This window comes from Ostrinia nubilalis, chromosome 16, assembly GCF_963855985.1.
Source record: "Ostrinia nubilalis chromosome 16, ilOstNubi1.1, whole genome shotgun sequence".
NCBI lineage: Eukaryota > Metazoa > Arthropoda > Insecta > Lepidoptera > Crambidae > Ostrinia > Ostrinia nubilalis.
In genome coordinates this window covers 2,657,187-2,681,021 of record NC_087103.1, presented here as the reverse complement: position 1 = coordinate 2,681,021, position 23,835 = coordinate 2,657,187, and the positions used below count along the sequence as shown (strand labels likewise).

Genomic DNA, 23,835 nt, shown 5'->3' with positions numbered 1-23,835 from the left:
AAGTGTAATCAGCATTGTAAATAGCTCCCCGTTTTAATGTTGATTACGTTATGTTAAATAATTAAAAGAAAAAAGTCTAATTACATTAAATCAAAGATACCTTACTTCTACACATTAATCACTTTGCAAGGTTCCTTTTACAGATTAGTTTCCTAATTTTTAGGCCTATTAGTCCAGTCATTTAAGCTTAAATTAGGTAAGAATCTCGGAATTCGAGATACCCAGCTGTAAGTCTGTAAATACTTGTATATTGACACCCTAAAAGTTGTCTCAAAACCTACATATGGTAGGGTGTAAGCAACTATTAAATTTTAAGGTCAAAGGTCACAAAAATCGGTTTTTTGCGCTTTTTTTGGAAATATCTCATTTCCTATGGGTTTTTTGCTATTTGTATTTATTATCAATATTGTAGAATACTAAATTCTCTACAAATTTTGTTTAAAAAAAATTTTTATACGGTGAACCGTTTTCGAGATAGAGGGCGGAGAGCGCGCGGTCACTGCATCACTTCAGGTCTACTTAAGTGGTTTAGGTTTTTCATACAAAAGGATTTTCCCGCTAATTCCCGTGGGAATTTCGGTAATTACTTGTTGTAAATAAGCTTTAAGTTTACTAAGGTACCTACATGCCAAATTTCAAGCGTCTAACTTCCGTTAAGCGTTTAGATTTTTCATACAAAAGGATTTTCCCGCTAATTCCTGTTCCCGTGGGAATTCCTAAGTAAACTATAACCTGCCCAGGTGTATGAAGAATAATTGTACCAAGTTTCGTTAAAATCCGTCGAGTAGTTTTTGTTTCTATAAGGAACATACAGACGGACAGACAGACACAAAAATTTTACTGATTGCATTTTTGGCATCAGTATCGATCACTAATCACCCCCTGATAGTTATTTTGAAAATATATTTCATGTATAGAATTCTGTCCGTCTGTATGTTCCTTATAGAAACAAAAACTACTCGACGGATTTTAACGAAACTTGGTACAATTATTCTTCATACACCTGGGCAGGTTATAGTATACTTAAGAATTCCCACGGGAACAGGAATTAGCGGGAAAATCCTTTTGTATGAAAAATCTAAACGCTTAACGGAAGTTAGACGCTTGAAATTTGGCATGTAGGTACCTTAGTAAACTCAAAGCTTAGTTACAACAAGGAATTCCCGAAATTCCCACAGGAATTAGCGGGAAAATCCTTTTGTATGAAAAATCTAAACCGCTTAAGTAGACCTGAAGTGATGCAGTGACCGCGCGCTCTCCGCCCTCTATCTCGAAAACGGTTCACCGTATAAAAAAAGTTTTTAAACAAAATTTGTAGAGAATTTAGTATTCTACAATATTGATAATAAATACAAATAGCAAAAAACCCATAGGAAATGAGATATTTCTAAAAAAAGCGCAAAAAACCGATTTTTGTGACCGTTGACCTTGAAATTTAATAGTTGCTTACACCCTACCATATTTTATGTAGGTTTTGAGACAACTTTTAGGGTGTCAATATACACGTATTTACAGACTTACAGCTGGGTATCTCGAATTCCGAGGTGAACTTACTATAATGACTGGACTATATTAAGGAAAATCAAGTCGCTCAAAAGGTAAGATTTAGATTTTTTGACCTTGAGTAGGTACTTTGCCCCAAATGTTTTGCTGGAAAAATATTCTGGAAAACAGTTAATGAATTTTATGAAAATATTTGACATTAAGTGACATGACCGTTTGGCCTGGTATTTTGTATGTAGCAGACGTAAGCTGAATTTACGGATTCGAATACCGGTAGAGGCAATTATAGGCGATATAAGGGTACCTAATTTAATTACCTGCTTAATTAATGTAACTTCATACACTAATGTGCTATGAAGAGCATTTTTTTAGACCGTTCACTGAGACGATTGAGTTCTTACACAAGTTTAAGGTTGAAAATGAAATCACAGTAATCACGGTTGACTGTAGTAATCCGTCACAGTAATACAACCGTTTGTCTCGGTGTCACCCCGCGCCGCCCAGGCATCCGCCCGCCCAACCATCCGCCCAATGAAGTGAGATGTCGTAGGCACGACGTGATGACGTTAAACCGTGTCCGATTGGCTCTTGTTAGAAACCTATTGAGAACTCAGTTCCTCATGCATGAACTGCATGATAGATGAAAAAATAAAAGTGATGACGAGATTACATTTATTTCAAACTTAATGCCATAATATTCTCTGCCAGTAACCTTTGGGTTAAACAGAAAAAGGTTATACGTGATGGAATTTACTTTTATAATGTTTTTGTAAACTAAATAACTTTATTTTTCCAATTACCTGATGTTCTTTCATTTTTCTATTTTATTTTTCCTTATTAGTTAAAGATACAATTCTAGAAACACACTTGACTGTAAGTCTACCAAGTTGATTTACAGTGTGATCTGTTAATAACAACGGAATCCCTTGCATTTTATTAGATGTGTGCTCATAAATCACTTTTGCAATGGGAATTGAACAAGCAAAAAAGCGACCCAAGAAATCAAAAATTCTAAATCAAAAATAATTTAATTCTGCATCATCATCATCATCATTTCAGCCACAGGACGTCCACTGCTGAACACAGGCCTTCCCCAATGACTTCCACATCGCACGGTTGGTAGCGGCCTGCATCCAGCGCCTTCCTGCTACCTTTATTAGGTCGTCGGTCCACCTTGTGGGTGGACGTCTTACGCTGCGTTTCCCGGTACGTGGCCTCCACTTCAGAACCTGGCTTGCCAGAATTCTGCATCATCTTGAAATAAAACATGTTCATTGATTTTCTATATACCACTTCTAGCCACATTCAGTGGCGACCCCTTGTGTCCTGTGCGTCGGAACTTATTACAATACATATTACTCACACTAGCCTCCCATAAATCCGTGAACTCTCCGACAAAATGGCGCTATTAATTTAAACTTTTATTTAAACGCTCGTATTACAAACCGAACTTTTCTTTTATGGCAGAACTAAAACTGGCCGGGAGCGTGTCGTAACCACACGTTGTATGGATGACACTTCAAGCTAAACTGTGGTATCGTATGTAGTTTTAATAGGGGCGATTTTGCAACAATAATCAGTTTTGATGTGCTGGCCACTGTACAATATTTCATAAGTATTGCTTGGAGCTTTTGATAGAGGATTGTGTAACTGCAATTAGCAATATTTTTGAGTGACATTTTTATCCTACCTATGTACCTAATCTACGGATCTACGGAAGTCTGTCGCCACAAGAACGATTTACGAAGCATTTTAGTGTGGGTAAATCAAAAATTAGTACTAGTACTTATAAAACGTGAAATGCTCTTAAGGCCTATAGTCCTATACATGTCTCATTCTTTATTTGTCCTACTAGAGCTTTGAGACAAACATTTGGGAAGTGCTGAGACGAAGCGCCGGAACAAACTCAGTCAACACATTCTGCCGGTTTAGTGGTAATATAGCCAGTTCCTCTGTGGTTGAGGAAGCTGGCTTCCACCTTCGGTCTGATCATCAAGAGCCTCTTCCTTAGTTACTTAGTTACTGTAGAGACATCTGGTTTTGTTAACGTAATTTTCTGTTTAATTCTGGTTCTGAAATGTTTGAACAAGTTAAGCTCTGCACTGCTCTCCATAATATCATGGATAATAAATAGCTCGATTCAAACAATTTACTGAACCAACTAGTTGGCTACGGTTTCACGAGGCTTTCATTTAATTAGCTACCAGAACTTACTTCCCATGATTTATTGGAACGGTTGGTTTTAATGAAATATCGTTATGCGTTTTATTTCGGACAATTTAAATTTCATTTTCTCCAAAAAATGTATTTGATTAATGAAATATGAGCAAAGATAAAAAAATACCTATTGTATTATAAAACTAGCTGACTCGGCGAGCTTCGTTCCGCCTATGTAGGTACATCAGAAACAATGTAGGTACCTACGAATATAAAAGTAAAATAAGCTTTTTGTCGATCCAGTTTCGGAGCCTATTAAAAACGAACAAACAATCAAATCTTTCCTCTTTATAATAATAGTGTAGGTGACTGTATTTTAATAAAAATAATAGTCTAATTGCTATAATAGTACTAGCCTAGAGGTAAACTATTTACTACTAAAGATAAAAACACATTTGAAACAGCCATCTTGTGCGGTCCGCCATTTTGTAAAACGCCGACGCAGCGGAAGGGTTAATGAAAATAAACACCGCAGGACTTAATTTCTGACGCGTCGGTTAATTAGTGCAACATTAAATCACTTCTAGCGTTATAAAGGTAGGGTGAATAAACATAATTCTGTAACAAAACTTTACTTCATTAAGGGAACGACTTTAAGCCACCTTAAATCATCAAGACGGGCCTTATTTAATTTATACGTCCTACTTTATGGTAAGAGCTGTTTTCTTACATTTTAGCGTAAGTTTGATGATTAAAGCGATTTTGTATAAGATACGAGCAGATTCTATCAAGGGCGATATGGATCGGCGAATCTTGCTAGCAGACGCCCGCGACTTCGTTCCAGCAGTGAAGCTCAAGACTATTTTCAACGCCGAAGACTTGCTTTCGGAAAATAAGAGTTTATCTGTCACATATTTTGCCAGTCAGGAACAATTAATACGGTTGCAACAAAGAGATTGCATAATTTATGTTAGTCTCAGTTTGGCCCTAAGGTTGACTGGAGGAGAATACCGACTGGCATTTAGTCCGCCTTATGTATGTACAGTGTTAAGTGCATGTAAGTTTTAAATAAATCTACACTAATATTATAAAGAGGAAAATTTTGTTTGTTTGTTTGTTTGTTTGTTTAGTTGTAATGGATAGGCTCAAAAACTACTGGACCGATTTTAAAAATTCTTTCACCATTCGAAAGCTACATAACTCACGAGTAACATAGGCTAAATTTTATTTTGGAAAAAATAGGGTCCCGTAAAATATTTAGGATTTTCATAAGACGTGGAAAAGCGCCATCTATCGTCATTGGTTAAAATCTTCTTGCGCCTGACAAAAAATTTTGAGGTACGTAAATATTCATGAAGGCAAAGCTGTCAAACGCCATCTATCGACCATCATTAGTAAATTAGTAACTAAATATTACATGTACTATGAATAGCGCTGTTCGTAAATAATATTGAAAATTTCATAAATAAAGATATTTTATGTAATTGAACCATTCACTGTATGTACCTATTTGAATCATTCACTGTGTTTATACGAGCAAATCAAAGTGTTAATTAGTGACTTTTTACAAACTTCCTTGCAAATTCTTACTATGTGCCGCCATCTACCGAGATGAATATTAGGATACGGTTCAGCGGCGGACAAATGGGATGGGCGCGTGGGCGATTGTAGTTAAATAGGATAAGAATTACTTCGTTTTTATTTTCTGTATGTAATTTGTAAAATTTTTGATAGGGTCTTTATTTTAATTACTTAGGTTGGTAGGTACTTACTTATTTGATTTTAATGATAATTACTATAGGTACGTATAATTTTAGTAGAAAGAAAGGTCATTGAATGACTAAGTGACTCACTCACTCATCACGAAGTCTCGGAAACTACAAGTCTCAAAAGAGTTCTCATAGGGGTTAATGGTCTATCTATTCCACTTTGATCACCTGGCTTTGATCACCAAGATGATCAAAGTGGACTCCATTTAAATGATTTTTTTAGTGTTCTTTGATCACCTATAAATAAATCATACCTCTGAATTGTCACATACAAGTCCAATTTGTTTATTGAGGTTTTTAGAAAATATCAAAAATGTTACAAAACAAAATATTATGTAGTACAACAATTATTGGACATGTGACTATTCAGAGGTGTGATTTGTTTGTAGATGATCAAAGGACACTACAATAATAATTTAACTAGAGTCTACTTGGCTCACCCAGGACATCGTATCCGTGGGTGATCAAAGGCACAGAACAAATTCAAAGGACACTAAATTGTCGCTGTAATACACCTCTTTTTAGAACGTAGGTAGTCACTAAGACGAAATTTTGCAAAATTCAACCCTTATGGGAGTTAGAAAGGGGGTTGGAAGTTTGTATTGCAGTCCTCGGTTTTTAAAGTAAGACACTTGAAAGTTAAAATGTATGCTCACTATGATCTCTAGATATTGTGGAGGTGTACATATACTGTTCGGTACACTGTGGTACTGTGTACACATCGGTTTGCCGACGATTGTGGTCATGCCAGAATCGTTGGAAGATCTTGGCACAATGCTCGAAGACTTTAATCGATTTTCCCAACAGGTAGGCCTGAGGATGAACATGGACAAAACGAAGCTTATGTCGAATGTCCATGTTGCGCACTACCCAGTTTCAGTTGGGAGCTCAATTCTCGAGATTGTCGACAAGTAGGTATGTCTACCTCGGACAAACGATCCAGCTAGGTAGGTCCAATTTCGAGAAGGAGGTCAATCGTCGAATCCAACTCGGCTGGGCAGCGTTCGGCAAACTACGCAACATCTTTTCGTCCAAAATGCCTCAATGCCTGAAGACTAGAGTGTATAACCAATGTGTGTTACCAGTGATAACTTATGGCTCGGAAACGTGGCCTATCACTATAGGCCTTATACAGAAGCTCAGTTACACAGCGTGCTATGGAGAGGGCTATGCTTGGTGTTTCTTTGCGAGATCGAAACAGAAATGAGGAGATCCGTAAACGAACCAAAGTCGATGACATAGCCCGACGGATTAGCAAGCTGAAGTGGCAATGGGCAGGGAACATAGTACGCAGAGCTGATGGCCTATAGCGCAGAATGGTTCTGGAATGGAGGCCGCGTACCGGAAAACGTAGCGTGGGACTTCCACCTACAAGGTGGACCGACGACATCGTAAAGGGAAGCGCTGGACGCAGGCCGCTTCCAATCGATCAACATGGAAAGCATTGGGGGAGGCCTATGTTCAGCAGTGGACGTCCTATGGCTGAAATGGTGGTGGTGGTGGTGGTGGTGGTACATATACTGAAAATGTATCATTAGAAATCAACTACGGGGGCTAAGATAAAAGGAGGGTTGGAAGTTTATATTATGAAAGTCCTATGTGTTTAAAGTAAGAGAGTTGAAATTTAAAATGTATGCGCTATAGATGCTAAGAGCGGATTTTACGAAACTCCACCCCTAATGGAGTAAAACGAGGTCCACGCGTACGAAGTCGCGGGCGGCCGCTAGTAATAAAATAAGAGTCAGAAAAAGAAATTGTCCTTAATGGCGCGAAAAATCTTTATCAACTGCCTCCCCAACCCGTCAGGCCAGAGCGTGTGGAGAGTAGGCCAGATCTTTTGTTTTGCCTCTTTTATAGAGTTGGTCGTCATCCTGCAGTGCATTAGGGACTAAATGACCTGATAATGATTATGAATCCTAACCATTTCACCTTCAAACTTTCTTGTGACTCGCTGCCTCTTGCTCCCAACACCGCGTCCTTAATTAACTTCTTTTAATTTTTATTTCTGCATTAAGCCGCGAGACAGTTTGTATTTCAAACAAGTTCATAGCGTCGCAATGGGATATTACTTCGCGTTGTAGAACATTAAGTTAATGCTCCTTGATCGGGGCAATCTTTGGACTTAACGTCTTTTGTTTTTATCAGTTGATAATTGGGAAGAACAAACGTGTCAAATCTACAGCGGTTGGAGTTCGATAGATGAGCTGACTGATGGAAAATTCGAGGGTCATGTCAATCCCATAGCCATCAGACCATGTAACGTTGGGATAACAAGGTAGTTATGTTATTTTACCTTAACATAGTTGCAGTTATACAACTTTAGTATGTAATACAAAAGTTTATGAATCTAAGACTTTTGGTTCCATAAAAACGCAAAAATGTATGAAATTTTAATTCGTTATAAGTATTCTCTTCTGTCCACCGCGTAACGAGGCAAAGAAGAAGTTAAATTCCTCCTTCCTTTTTTTGAAGGAGAACAAAAATTACTTAAATCATAGGTAGAGTAAAGCCAGTTACCACATAGTATTTTATTTTTGCCTAATAAGTTAAAAAAAATGTCTGTGGCAATGTGCCCCGTATTACTTAAGCTCGTTACACATTCACGAGCCACATCCCAATCAGAGACACCTAATACCGCGATGCGCGCGCGATATGGTAATCGCGGCTTTGCGGATTCTTTGCTGAATTTACTGCATATTGGCAGAGTAAACTAGAGTGTGGGAGCGTCATACGAGCTACTCGACACCCTCACAAGCGTAGAGCACGAGTGTGGGAGCGTCATACGAGCGAATTATGCACACAAGCGCGAGTTCGAGTGTGAAAACGTCTTATGACCGACTCGCCGTAACTCGCTCACAAGCGTAGAGTTTGAGTGTTGTCAATAAGTAGGGTGTTTATTTACGCCCGTATTTACAAACATTACTATGAAGGACACACAGGGTGACACACGAACCAATCACAGAGCTCTAGTCAACGCCGTGCGTTCGATTTTCTGCTTCATTTAAGCAAGAATCGTTTGTGTATACGGGCGTTAGACTCTCTGCAGGCTAAAGATTTTTTGTCGGCAGATAGTTACTTAGTTTAGTTTGGCTGTTAATCAGTGAATATGTACCTACTAGCGGCCGCCCGCGACTTCGTACGCGTGGATCCCATTTTACCCCCTTCATCTATCTTACGCGGTTTAGATTTTTTCATACAAATGTTTTTTCCCGCTAACTCCCGTTCCCGTGGAAATTTCGGGAATTCCCTGCCTACGTTTAGCCGTTTAGGCTGTGCGTTGATATGTCAGTCAGTCAGTTTCTCTTTTTATATATTAAGATGTCTGATTCTTATTACAAATTAGAAACCGAATAAAAACTCTCAAGTCTGCGGAGTGTCTTTCTGATGTCTTTCCCGTGTAAGCATGTGTGAGAGCTACTTGAGTGAAGCTTTGCAAATCTTTTTTTTTATATTGATAGAGTTTATAATCTTAGATAACTTTTTATCAATGGAATCTTTGTATTCAAAGGTGCAACGACCAGGTAGGACGTAGTTACTTGAGTATACTTATTTATGTGTATACTTAATCACCCACCCTCCCCAATGTGTTCACTTAATACTTATGCTATTAATGCCCGTTTTCACCATCAATCCCTAATTTTAAATGACCCCTATGAAAACAAAATTCCTGTTATATGTTACCATAGGGGTCACTTAAAAATTAGAGATTGATTGTGTGAAAACGGGCATAATTCTCCCATTTCGATGGCTCCTACGTATAGAGGCGAAACTGCCGCTTACGCCTTTTTCCAATTATTTAAGCAATGATTTCATTTTGCTCTAATCTATAACGTCAGTAAGAAAAAAAAATTTTTTTTCCATTAGATACAAAATAAAATTTTAGGCAAATAGGCGTATGTGCAAAACTACGTCACGTATAAAGCCCAATCATACGATTCGTCAATCTATACGAGTAATTGCTTACATAAATATATATTTTTTATAATCCAAATCTTATAAAGCCATGAAAATATTTAGCAAATTATTTTATTTATACATTATGATACATTATATAGTTATTTAATTTTTAGCGTTAAGAGTCGCATCTCTAACTAATTCGAAAATTATAAATAACTTGAAAAAATCGAACTGCCTAAGGCATCGTGGGTTCAATTCCCGCCGTAGGCAGTTCGATTTTTTCAAGTTATTTATAATTTTTAAAAATATGTCACATTATGTTAAAAGACCTAACTAAATCTCGAGCACAGTATATGGGCGTATTTGCGTTAAAACGTAATAAAGATACATTAAACAACTTTTTCTAATTGATTTATTATTGATATAGCACATGATAACAATTAAAATAATTACATGCATAAATAAAGAGAGTAATCGCTTAAAATATTATATTTACGTTGTCATTTAAGTCTCTTTACGTTGAACAATATACATGAAATTATAGAAATATGACCACGTAAAAGGGCAATGCGTAAAATTTCAAAATATGTCAGAAAAATATAAAAATTGATAACAGCAGTAGCAAAAGCATTACATGTTAAGGCTAAATGTGAAATTTCATTAAATTCGTTTTAGTAGGTCAGAAGATATGACCCAAAAATATGGTTCTGGCCACTTAAATGGCTCTCCTGTAAAATCTATTTTTTTCACTTACGCCAGTATACGTAGGAGCCATCGATTTTTACACACTCAATTCCTCATTACAACTGTACAACTAGGGCATTTCTATGGGGTCATTCCGTTGTTTACCAACGGAAAGTTTTAATTCAAGAAGAAGCCCCTAAAGAACAGTAACAGAATCCCCCATCCATTATTTAATTCCGCGGTACACTCGAGAAAGTAACAAAGAATTTAAGCAATATGAACCTAATCAAAATTTATGAAACATTACAAGCCTTTGTCGGGGGAACTTTTGATACATTTACCGAAAGCAAGGGGTTACAAAATTACTTCGATAACTCAATTCCGAAGTTGAATCGTTGCAGATTCCATCAAATTTGGCGAGGGGTAAGATTAATGCATTTGTTGTACAGTCAATCGCTGAAAATTGTTGCAAAAAGATAGAAAGTTAAGAACTGTCAACCTACAGAAGCCTCGTGACTAGGGGTATGTGGAAGAAGATAATGAATAGGTCAATGGCTTGTCAATATTCTAGCAGATTGTTCAAAACGATTTTATTTTATAACTCTAGTTTAGAAGTATTGGCCGCTTGAGGCGTCAAATTTTTCCAATCCAGAATTACACAAAATGGTTTTTAAATTCGTTAGACAGACACATCTGGGAACGAATCCTAAGTATCACGTATTTGAATAAGTCAACGCTCTATCTTTTTAAAGAATGCTTTGGAGACTTGCCAATATTTATTCATTCATATATTTCTTATCTCTAACGAACTTGTTGTGTTAATTTCAAATGTTGTTGTCGTTGATAAGAAAAAGAATATACAAGTTTCAATTAAAAAAAAAGTTAAGCCATGAATAAATATTGAATTGAATATTAGTTCCTTCCTGAGGAGATCCGTAAACGAACTAAAGTCGCTGACATAGCCCGACGTATTAGCAAGCTGAAGTGGCAATGGGCAGGGCACATAGTACGAAGAACTGACGGCCGATGGGGCAGAAAGGTTCTGGAATGGAGACCGCGTACCGGAAAACGCAGCGTAGAACATCCCACATCCACCCACAAGGTGGACCGACGACTTCATAAAGGTAGCAGGGAAGCGCTGGATGCAGGCCGCTACCAATCGATCAACATGGAAAGCATTAGGGGGAGGCCTATGTTCAGCAGTGGACGTCCTATGGCTGAAATGATGATGATGATTAGTTCCTTTTTGTTTGGTACTTTGAAAATTTTTCAGTAATGAGTATGAATTGATAACTACCCACCACGGCCACCACCAATGGTTCTTCCTGCCTCACGGTGGCGTACGAATCGAATCTCGGGAGAGCGCGCGGGTACTTGTTCTGGGCTCTTTTCCCCGGGCGCTTTGCTTGACTCCCTACAAATTAAAAATGAGTATGAATTGTCAAAGTAAATTAATCATACCGACTGTACAAATACATCCATTGAGCCGTCTATTGGCGAAATCAGTACAAAAAGACGTACAAAGCCGACTTACCTAAATACTTATGCGGGGGCTTAAGATTTAGTGATGTCCTTCGAACTTGGTACCTAACAATCACATTTAATTGGTACCTAAAAATCACATTTAATTGATAACATTATTAACTAGCTTTCCGCCCGCGGCTTCGCCCGCGTGGAATTTTGTCTGTCACAGAAAAACAATATCGCTTGCGTATTTGCTCACCGTTTAGACCTACCCTGGACTACGACAAACATTTTAAAAGCAAAATCAGCTCAATCGGCCCAGCCGTTTTCGAGTTTTAATCAGACTAACGAACATCAATTCATTTTTATTTATATTATAGATAGATAGATAGATAGATATACAAGCAGCTCTGTCTTAATGTCTGTGTGTTGATAAATAAAGCAAACAATTACTCACCAGATGACGCCCCTGGCGGATCCTGGTAGCTTTCTTCGTTATGCACAAAACGCGATTCTGTAACAGAAAAAACAAAAAACGTTTTTAAAATTAGACATGATTTTGATATTTAATTTGTTTTTTGTGACTCTATCACTGTATTTTTACAGATTTTGTTTTTTCATTGCAGTTTTTAATTTCAATGAGTAAGTGAAACGATATTAAAAAGTTGTGAATCAAAATTCAATATCACCAATAACTTGAATAAATAACTGGGCTTGTTTTCTCAAAGAAGCGTACCGGGTCGCTTTTTATGATTTTATATTGCATTCATGACATATTTCGCGGAACTACCTAGAGTTATCGAGTCTGTATTGAAATAAAAATAAAATGTAGAACGCCAAACAATAATGAAATAACTGATTCTCAGAACCTTTTGTTTGTCGGTCGTTTGGTGTAGTGGTTCAAAACGTACTACTTTCCGGAGGTAGCGGGTTCGATTCCCGCACAGTACAAACATTTGTGTGCATGAACATATTTGTTTGTATTGGACTGGGTGTTTTCTATGTATAATAAGTATGTATTTACAAAAAAAAATATTTAAGTAGGTTTATATCCGTTGTCTAGTACCCATAGTACAAGCTTTAAGCTAGTTTGGGACTAGAAGCGCAGCGTAAAATGTCCAAGGATATTTATATTTATTATTATTTATTATTTGTTGGTTTAAATAATTGAGGAAATAAATAATAAATTCATAAAATCATAAATAGAGCAAAAATCTATGACATCATATGAACCATTTTTTAAAGTAGGTAAACAAAAGATTTCTTAGATTATATTGTCATAGCCACATAGATATTTGAAAAAATTGACAGTTCCACATTCACCGATCAAGCTATAAAGATCTATTCCTTAATAATAATCTCTCGCCCAGTTTTTCTTAGTTTGAAACTAGATGGGGCTCTGTAAAAGAGACAAGCACATCACTATGTTTCAGAAAGTAAATGCGTTTCCATTAATCTCGCGTGTTCAACTCTTTATCGGGGGTGGAACGAAATCTTCGGGAAAACTCTGGAGGGAGAATCAGATGATATTATGTGCTATATTATTATATCTACACTAGCGATTCCCTGCGGTTTCGTCCGCGTAACATGTGTCAACATTTCTGAGGGCTTAGTGTGAGTTTACATCAAACGTCTGTAAAAAAGTGACATTAAATGTATGACAGATTATACAGCGCCCCTAGCGGAAACTTTCAAGAACTAAAATTTTTATACATATTTTTAACGTAGTCGATGTCGAATGCGTTTGATGTACCTAAACTCACACTACGTCCACTGTTTTAATGTAGGTATCACAAACATGTACTAGCATAAATAAATAAAAAATCGAAGAAGAACGTCATAATCTTATTCGCGCCATTTATTGGTATTTATGAAAATTAATAAAAGTGTGTGAAACGTTGGAATATGTTACATATCCAAAAAATTGCTGTGCCTCGCACGAAAGGGTTTTTGATTTTGTAAACATTAATTGAAATTTTGGATTCGCGCGACCTCCGACATGACACATTCCAAGAAAAGAAAATATTATTTAAAACAAGTTTTTTGGTATTGTTTTGTGTTTTCTGTGTGCTACGGTAATATATCTCTCAGATTTTGCGATAAAACTTTTAAAATGTTTCTATTGTAATAAGTATTTTCGTCAATTAATTCGAGTGTCACTGGTGACACTTTGGGCACTCGTGACTTGACATATGGTCCTTTTTAGGATTGTCTGATGGTAACGTCAAGTCAATGTTATGCAACTTTTATGAGACAGATGATAAAAAAAATTATGCTCCATCCTCAGATCAGACCCTGGATATCATCCAAGACCAGAGTACTTGTCAATACCAATCAAATGAGTAAAACTCGACAGAGTTACATCGTTTAGTCACAGAGTTTCTATGGCTACCTTCCGTCTCCATCATCAGATCAGCTCCATGACCTCATTATATTAAAGTCTCATCTGAGTTACATGTCTATGCAAAATTTCAGCTCAATCGGTTGGCAGGAAGTAGCTCTAATTCAGCTTCCAAGATTTTACTCAAACATACATTCACACATTTATTGCAAGTTAATTAAAGTTTGTTATAACAAGTTCAATAAAAGCTGTTAAAAATTAAATCTTATACGATTCTAAACAATTGCAGATCAATTTGAAACTAAAAACACCTATTTTACCATACCTGAAGTAATTAAAATATTAATTAATTCAAGCCCGTTTTAATGTCTTTGAAACCCGTAGTGTCACTGGTGACACCCCCCATTTTGGCGTATGTAGGGGGGCTAGATTTTTTTTCGCATTTTTTGTTAGTTGTACATATGAATCTTAGCCTGCCTTCCAAAATTCAAGACAATCCGACAATTTTTAGGGGTCTGGGTCTCAGGAGGTTAAGTGGACTTTAGCTGTAACATCAACAAATAGTCAATTTAGTTTGCAAACAACGTCATACTTAATCATATTTAACTTATAAAATTTAAAAATACAAATTAATTCAAATTCAAAATAGAAATTCAATTTAGTTCCAAATGAGTGGTTGAAGTTGATGTAACAGAAAATAGAGTAAATAAAGTTCTCAATCGATTCGTGGTTTGCAATCTCAATTACGTTATTATCTTTTTATAATTAGTATTTTTTATAAAATAAGTATTTGAACTAAACTCAATTAAAGATTGACAATTGATTCGTGGCTTGCAATATCAACTACGTCATTGCCTTTTTATAGAGTACGGACAAGTTTTAACTACAGATCAAAAAGCTGGACCCAAGTATTTTAAGGAAAGTCAATTTCCAATTCTAACTTCATCTTCCTAGTACCTATCAAGAATCCAGCAAATCTAATTTGTAGTCATATACCAAAGTATAGTCCGCCCTCGTCAAGTAGTCTTAGCTGAGGCATCAATCTTCCCGTTAGTGACGTCGAAAATTGCGTAAAAATTAACAATGACGGAGCGTTTCTTGCGCATTGTTCCTTGGCTTGTAATGTCCACTCCGTCATGTTAAGGTTGTGGCTCATGCATAAACGGTAGCGAGAGAAAACTATCCACAATGTTACATAGGTACTATAGTCTGGTGTCCGAGCACGTAGAATTTTGTCCAATGACCCCAAGATACCCATCCTTATCGCTCGCGCGTAATTATATTGCTGTCGCGACTGTGCGACGGGCCCCGCAGTGAGTGTGTGTGCAGAGACCAGACTATAATCTGAACGAAATGTCCTACAACGTTGCCCCATAATAATTTGAAACCAACAAACGTAAGACTATACTAAACTTGAGTTGTTGGACAATACAACGATAAAAGACAATGAAAGAATATTGGGCGATGTTTATTGGATAGTTCAACTCACTTCCTGCTGGGAATTAATAGAAATAGAAGTGGCAATATAAAAAAAGGTTATAATTTGTCGGTAAATCAATTTCTGAATCTCACCTTCTCATGTTTTAAAACTTTGGTACCTAATTAAAATATTCTCGCTATTTCAAATTACAATAATTCTTCTTTAGTGTTAAAAACTTGTATTGCCTTTTATCAATTTAGGCAATTTTGATAGATACTCGTAGCTGCCATATTTTATTTGATTCTAAACTGACTTTTCAGATTCTGACCAGTTTTTGCGAAAAAAGGCCAATCAATCAATGACTCAAAATCTAGTTTAGACACGTCTAGCTCGTGACGGATTGCTGCAGTCTCAGCATTTGACTTGCGACTGCCGCATTTGGATTTACGGTTTACGGTTTAAGACATTTATTTCTCAAAACGGCTCAAGTAAAGTTAAAGTACGGCCAACGAGAAGCGATACCAAATGTAAACAAACCCAATGTCATGGGTGAACCCGTCTGACTTTGACATATTTTGGCGGGAGAACGAGACATTATGACAAATACACAAGATGGGAAGAGACAGAATAATTGTCAACTCGACAGTCGTATCGACCTTTTGTATCGCTGCTAGTTGGCCGTATTTTAGTAAAATTATTCATCATCGTGCGGATATGCAGCTTATAACAAAATTAGACTAATTACACAGGTACAGTTTAATCACGTACACTTCAACCTACCTTTTTCTTCCCGCGTCCGCTGGTGCCTTACACCTCTATAATGCGAGGTATCTCTCCATCACCTTACAGGCCTGAGGCCTCACGTGTTAACAAGCCTGATGCGGCAAAAAGTACAATGACGACATATTAGAACAAAGTAGCGTGTTACTGGATATTTTGAGTGATAGGGGATAGGATGGCATTTTTATTAAAAGTGATTTTTTATATTATCTATCCCGTCCCGTGTAAGCATTGGTTTCATTGAATTAAGAAAGTTACAGTTATTTTTTATACGCGTTTATCTTCACTACATAGTATAAAACACAGTCGCTTTCCGCTGTCTGTCCTTAAGTATGCTTAGATCATGAAAACTACGCAACGGATTTTGATGCGTTTTTTAAATAGATAGAGTGATTCAATACTTAGCACCCGTGCAAAGCCGGGGCGGGTCGCTAGTCATTAATATTGTAAAGTGGAAGAGTTTAAATGCACTATCAGGAACTTACTTACTGGTCCGAATCGAAAAAATCTTTTTGTATTGGATAGTTCCACAAGAGGTGCAGTATTGAAAAATGTGGCATAAATGGGAAATTCTATAGTTTAACCGTGGTTTAACACTACAATCTGGGCCTTTTCAAGACGAGAGTGAATAGGCACTTACAGTGCAGATATGCACCATCCTAGACTGCATCTCACTTAACACCAGGTGCGATTGCGGTCAAATACCTGACTTGTCTTGCATAAAAAAAAATAGTTGGCAAGTTGAAAAAAGCGTTGGATCGGGATTTTAGCGTTCCCTGGGGGAAATGATGATGATAATGATGAATATTGTTTAATTGAAGCATTTTATTACTCAAAGTATATAAAAAAGTAAAAAGAACTAAAAAAGAACTGAAATAAAAATTCATTTAGGTAATTGACCGAGTACAAATGCACAAGTACAGTCAAGACAAAAAAGAAAGTAAAATTTATTCAGCATACGTTACGCCGATCAAATTACCATAACACAATATTTCAGCTTTCAACGCGAGCCGAAATAGTCAATTTGTTGCCAAAAACACAACGGAACCATGACATTGTTTTGTACAATATCCAAACAATTACATTAAGAGATTGGCCAAGTGCCAAGATTTGTATAAATGTTATTATTCTTAACAGATTCCAACAAACGTAATATAAAATTAAAATGAGATTAATTGTATCAAAGAAATTATTTTCTAAGAATCGTAATAAATAATTGTGTTCCGGCAGTTAGAGGTAAGATAGCCAGTTCCTCCATGGTTGAGGATTCCGGGTGAAGCTCGCTTCCACCTTCGGCCTGATTATCACTTACCTTCAGGAGAGATACAGGCAAAGAGCTTCCACGTGGTGGATAAAAAAAAATGACACCAATTTTTCTACTTAGCTAGTTGGAGTTCTCCAATTGAGACCACAACATAGGCAATCAATATTAATGGATGTCCACCTGCTCGATGGATTGACGACCTCAAAGAGATGGTGTTTTCTATAATGATTTACGTTCGTCAGTTAATTAATGTGAATGCGCCAATAATGTGGTAAAGCAATAAGAAATTGAGTATTGGCTGAAAATTCATTGATGATGGTGATGAGTTACCAAGCCTGATGGCTGAAATGGTGATGATGGTGAATTTACTATAAGGTTCATCATCATCATAATCGTCATCATCCACGTCCACTGCTGAACATAGGTCTTCCCCAAGGCCTATGTTCAGCAGTGAACGTCCTATGGCTGAGATGATGATGATGATGATGATCCATGTTGCCCGGTTGGTAGCGGCCTGCGTCCAGCGCCTTCCTGCTACCTTTATGATGTCGTCGGTCCACCTTGTGGATGGGCGTCCCACGCTGCGTTTTCCGGTACGCGGCCTCCACTCCAGAACCTTACACACCTCACACCATAAGGTTAGTGACTAGATAACAAATAAGTATAATACTTATAAAACCTACACATTGTCAAGCTCACCACACTAACAATAGCCCATGGTAGGATTCGGCCTGATCGTCCGTCACTTACCATCAGGTGAGATTTATTTATTTATTGTTCCTCGTTGTGGATAAAAAAAACTCTGTTCTCTCTTCGTTAATTTTAGCTGGAGCTGGAGTCCAACGGGGCTATTCTGAAAAACGTATTCCGATGTTTCGAATGTTGCCATCCCTCTTACGCAAAGCGAGATGCCAACATGAGCGACAGTGACAGATAGAACTGAAACTACATAAACAAAATTTCAGAGCAGCCCTGCAGTAATTAAGTATCTGTGTCAGAAACGAAGTGACAGAAACCGTCATATTAGTATAATCTACAGACGTCTGATGAGTTGGACATTTTGCCCTCATTATGGAGAAAGCTTGTTATATTTAGTTCTTATTCAATACTAGCTTTTGCCCGCGACTTCGTTCGCGTGAAAATAGTTTGAATAACATTTCCCGTTTTTGCACTTTACTGCTCCGCCCCTATCATTGTAGGGTGATGTTATAGCCTAAAGCCTTCCTCCAAAAATGGGCTATCCAATAGAAAAATATTTTTTCAAATCGGACCTGTAGTTTCTGAGATTAAAGAAACAAACAAACAAACTCTTCAGGTTTATAATATTAGTGTAGATGCTAAAAGACACCATTTATTTCTATTTCCATTGTCACCGGTTTTTCAGACAGTGAAACGTAATTAGAGAAATGGTAATTGTACAACGGACCTAATTATGAAGGTCATTAGATGATTGAGGCAATTATGGTAAAAAGCTCAATGAGATTATGAATTTTAATAATTTTCAGCTATTTTAAGATATTACCATAATCTGTACCTTGTATTAATATATTATTCAGGTCACCTTTAAAAGGCACTTATACACGTCCCAATACAGTTTACCTACCACCACTTCAGGGAAGTAATATAGCGGCTGGTGCGTAGAAGAAGTGGCGGAAAAATCTCAGTCACCTTGATAAGAAGAATGAGTTTAGGAATTTTAAGTACTTATTTTGTTTTGTTCCCCAATTCGCTGGGTGCGAAGTACTAGGTGGGGGGGACATAATCTATCGCAGCGCTCATGGTGGTCAAAAGTAGAAATAATGTTAGCTCTGTCATCAGATGTATCTGTCAATGGCAAAGCGATTCTACATAATACATTTTAATATCATTAATTAATCGCATGAAAAGGGTCCTACTGGGAACTTAAATAAAAGAGTGGACTGTATTTCGATAGGGCTGTTTTAATAGCCGTTTACAATTTGGAAATAACTAAACTATACAACGTGGTAGTACAAAAATGAGTCACAGTAGTTGTTGTGCACAGATGTTTGCCTTATGATGAGAGCGTGAATTATTGAACTCTGCCCTTGTTTTGTTCTTAATTCTTCTACATCTCGGACTTGTCCAGCCAATACCAACAACTTTCCTTTAAATACGGTTTGTGGTTGGAATTTGATATTGTAACTCTCACAAACCCGGTCTTCAAAACGATACTCATTTCGATCTGAAAACGATATTTAATTTATTACTAGCGATACAGAAACATTTAAATATATTTACTGTTATATAATGAAACCGTTAAAGTAGCTTTTTCTTTTTGTTTTACTGTAAAACTACAACTATAAATGAAGTAAACAAACCCTGACACAATCAAAATTAAACACACTTTTTGGACTTACCTCATTTGATTTGAATGACCAAAATGATTTCAAAACCTTTTTTCCACCCAAATCGTGGTATCACAACAATTTATTAGTTGAAAATATTTGTTATTTTTTCATTTCGATATTTTTTCACAAATATACGACCTAAATGTCAATGTGACAGAGCCCACAAAGTTGTGGACGCTAGTTGGCGCTGTAATCGTGCACGGAGCCAATAGACGAAGCACATGATGTCGTGCTTGCGTGCCCAAACAACTGCACGCAGGCAGATTTAATGAAGGCTACTGTCGACGCCACTCTTATGGTGGAGTTTTGGGCTGACACTGTGTAGGTTTGTTGTCGACACGACAAGAAGAAGAAGAAGTTATTTGAGCAATTTCAAAGAAGTAACCAATATCCCATCAAAAACAATACTTGTCAAAAAAACCAAGTCTCGCAACTCATTTGTTCTACGGTAAAAAGTTGTGAGATCCATGTAATACCAAGTCCAGGCCAGGAAATCTTTAACGTTTTACATAAATATATTGACTTGGCCATCGCACTAAATAATTTAATTTACACGTGTTTTCATGCGATGCGATTATATTAATACCGAAAAATGTTTCAAATAATTGTAATCCACACTAATTTACGCTTCTAAATAATGTATTAGAAACACCCTGTGATTAAATTTAACAAAATTACAAACTAAACATGCATTGTCAAAAGGATGATGGGCACAAATGTATGGAAAGTGGTACCCGCTCCAATAGCCATAACCAATATATATTTTAAAAGGCCTTTAGATGTACGAAAATGTCTGCTATGGGGCCAGTTCTAATTCACGTTTTGAAAGCAGTAATTCCACTAAGTATTATAATGAAAGTATAACACAATCATCCATGTATACGAGTATGTATTATGACTACAATCTATTAATATAACTAAAAGAAGCATTGAAAAGGAAAGGATTATACCTACGATGAACTACCCAAGCTATTAGCCCTTTATTCGCTTTCATCATCATCATCATGATCATTTTAGCCATAGGACGTCCAGTTGAACATAGGCCTCCCCCAATGATTTCCACAATGGCCGGTTGGTGGCGGCCTGCATCCAGCGCCTTTCCGCTACCTTTATGAGGTCGTCGGTCCATCTTGTGGGTGGACTTATTGGGTCTTGTGGGTTTATTCGCTTTAGCAACTCATAATAAAACCCTTAAGAAGTAATAAAACTTTAACCCCTTTATTAATAAAAGTTACACCCTAGTTGAACTCTGGCTTAAATTGTCATTTGGTATGGAAATGTCATTTTAATCCAAGGTTCTTCCTAGGTGTAACTTTTTATTAATAAGGGGGTAGTACTTCTTTAAATAAAAATATTTATTTCACAATTATCCCCATCAATAATCATAGAGTTAAGGAAGGATGCTGGAGCAGTAAACCCTTCCTGCCTCGCATAACCTAAGTACCATACGATGGACACGTATGATACTTCTTCTTCTTCTTCCTCGGTCCCTCACTGATGAGGATCGCGACCACAGATAGTGTTCCTCCACAGACTGCGGTCATAAGCTGTGTGGATCGCACGATGCAAACTCCCGCCCACCGTCTTCCTCACCGCGTCCGACCATCTCGTCGGTGCCCTGCCCCGAGCGCGTCCCTCTTCATACTGTATGATACTTAGGTTACACAAAAAGTATCTTTATCTTCGAACGCAACCAGATCTGAGGCTGGTGGCCATAGTAAATATTGTTCGTCTTGGTAAGACCTTTCAAATGACACTACAAACATAACTATTGGAGCCGGGTACCATTCTGCAAAAAAGTATGTACAGTGTGTCCGGGCATGTAGTGATCAAACTTTAAGGGCGTAATCTATGGACAATTTTATCGGTGAAAATACTTTAAATTTGGGGCTTGACCCATTTCTCGCATATTTACAAGGATTTAAGTTTTTAATTTTAAGTTTTCACCTCTTCCTTCAAAAACAAGTGATAGCGTGGGTAGTTTAACATTAATAAGCAAAAATTTTATATCATGCGATAGCCAATTGTTAAAATCATTACTGACATTATGATTATTTGTGATAAATATTATATTTGATAAATTATCGTTTAACTATTTGTGTAAAATAATGTAAAATAGTGTAAATTAATTTAAAAGTATTTAATTTGATTGTGGCGCCACAATCTCGCTGTTAGTGCCCCACCGATGACGTAGTTGTGGCTGGGAGGGGAGAGCACTTGATAGCAGCGAGACCGTGGCGCAGACATTCGGTTGTGCACCGTCGAACAGAACAGACGTCTAAGACGAACTTCTTGTCGAACTTATTTTGCCATCTGTACCTATTTATAATTTATAATATTAATAATTTTGTAAGTTGTGCCATTTAATTCTCAATGTGATTGTGATAATAAACGATGAATTTGCCCACTGAAGTTGTTTGATTCGAACAACTTCAGAAGTGGGATACCGAGAGTTTACAAGAATAAAACTTTCGCTCCACGCCCATGTAAGTACTTACAAAGTTTTATGCATGATTTTTTTTTTTTCGTTATTAACCTTTATCTACCTTACCTTTTCCTTGCTATAACGATCTAACCTAAGATTGTCCTGATCCTACCTGCATTTTTGCCAGGGCTACTCTCTGGAATTGTATGGAATGGTATCTATAGGACAAAATCTAGTGGTTAGTAGTAGCACTCGCACGCATGAACCCTCGTTATTAAACTTTATCTACCTTACCTTTTCCTTGCTATAACGATCTAACCTAAGATTGTCCTGATCCTACCTGCATTTTTGCCAGGGCTACTCTCTGGAACTGTATGGAATGGTATCTATAGGACAAAAGCTAGTGGTTAGTAGTAGCATTCGCACGCATGATTCCCTATTATTTACATTCGTCTACCTAAACTTTTTCTTGCTTTACTATCTAACTTCGGCAACAAGATTGACCTGATCCTACCTACATTTTTCCGGGGCTACTCTCCGGAACTGTACGGTAGCTTTATAAATAGGATCAATGCCAGTTGCTCGTAGTAATGCACGACTTATTTTTTTTTATTTATTTCTTCCTTTTTTTTCCCCTCTTCATGAATCTATTTTTTTTTTGTTCGTGAATCTATTTTTTTGTTACTCCCAAGTTTTCCTTATTCTAGTATCAGCTGAATCTGATAAGGCTTGATGAATAGATTTACTGAATAACTAACTATCCTTCGAAAGAAAAGATAGCCTTTGAATTATTGTTAACTCCTTGTTTTCGAGTTTCAGAATGGAGGAAAATGATGATCATGGGAGAAACCTGGTCAACGATGATGATGAACTGACCCTTCGACGACAGCTTTTAAGAGAACAAAATGAGAGAAGTTCTCAATCGAGATTCACGGATAGAGATGGAGAACGTCCGCGATCTCGACCCACGAGCGGTGAGCTAGAGCGACGCTCGCGGTCAAATAGCGCGGTTATTGAAGTGGAACACCCTTCGTGTCCTAGGCACATAGACGATGATCTAGAGCGAGGTCCACAGTCTAGACACTTGAGCGATGAGCTAGAGCGACGCTCAGTGTCAAGATTCAGGAGTGGTGAGCTTGAGCAACACTCTCTGAGCACACAAGATCGCCGTAGATATGATGATGAGCTTGAGCAACATCAATCTACGCTACGAAATTTTGCCGATAGCCAACTGAGCGGTGAGCTAGAGCGACGCTCTTTTGATGCATTACGAAACTTTTCCATTAACCAATTGAGCGGTGAGCTAGAGCGACGCTCTTTTGGCAACTTAGACAGACGCGAAGAGAGATATGAAGATGAAACAAGGAGGAAACGATTAAGAAGCCGCACACCTGAACCTGAAATATCTAGAAGACATCGCAGCTCTTACACCAGACGAGAAGATTCTCCGCCACCTGTACGCCGTACTAGGTATGATAATTCTTTAAATTTATCGCATGCTTCAGATAACATACTCAGTCAGTTTGTAAATGCTCTCAAAGATATCGCTAAGTCAGGTAGCCATAAGATTACTGCCAGCAATAACGTAGTGCCTGAATTTGATCCCTTATCAAAAACTCAAAATATTGTTAATTGGTTGACCAAGGTTGAAGAATGCGCGGATATTTATAACTGGGACGAACGCGAGATCATACACTACGCTTTGCCCAAATTAAGCGGTCTAGCGAAATCGTGGTATCAGAGTTTGCCCAGCGTACGTTTC

General features: G+C 37.3%; 1 long non-coding RNA gene across 1 annotated transcript; it reads right to left on the bottom strand.

Annotated features, from left to right (window-relative positions):
- Positions 1–19,199: 19,199 nt before the first annotated feature.
- Positions 19,200–19,853, bottom strand: LOC135079085 (uncharacterized). Its single transcript, XR_010258726.1, has 2 exons — positions 19,658–19,853; positions 19,200–19,482 (listed from the first exon to the last, which is right to left on the bottom strand). It is a non-coding gene; the product is annotated as an uncharacterized LOC135079085 (long non-coding RNA).
- Positions 19,854–23,835: the final 3,982 nt, after the last annotated feature.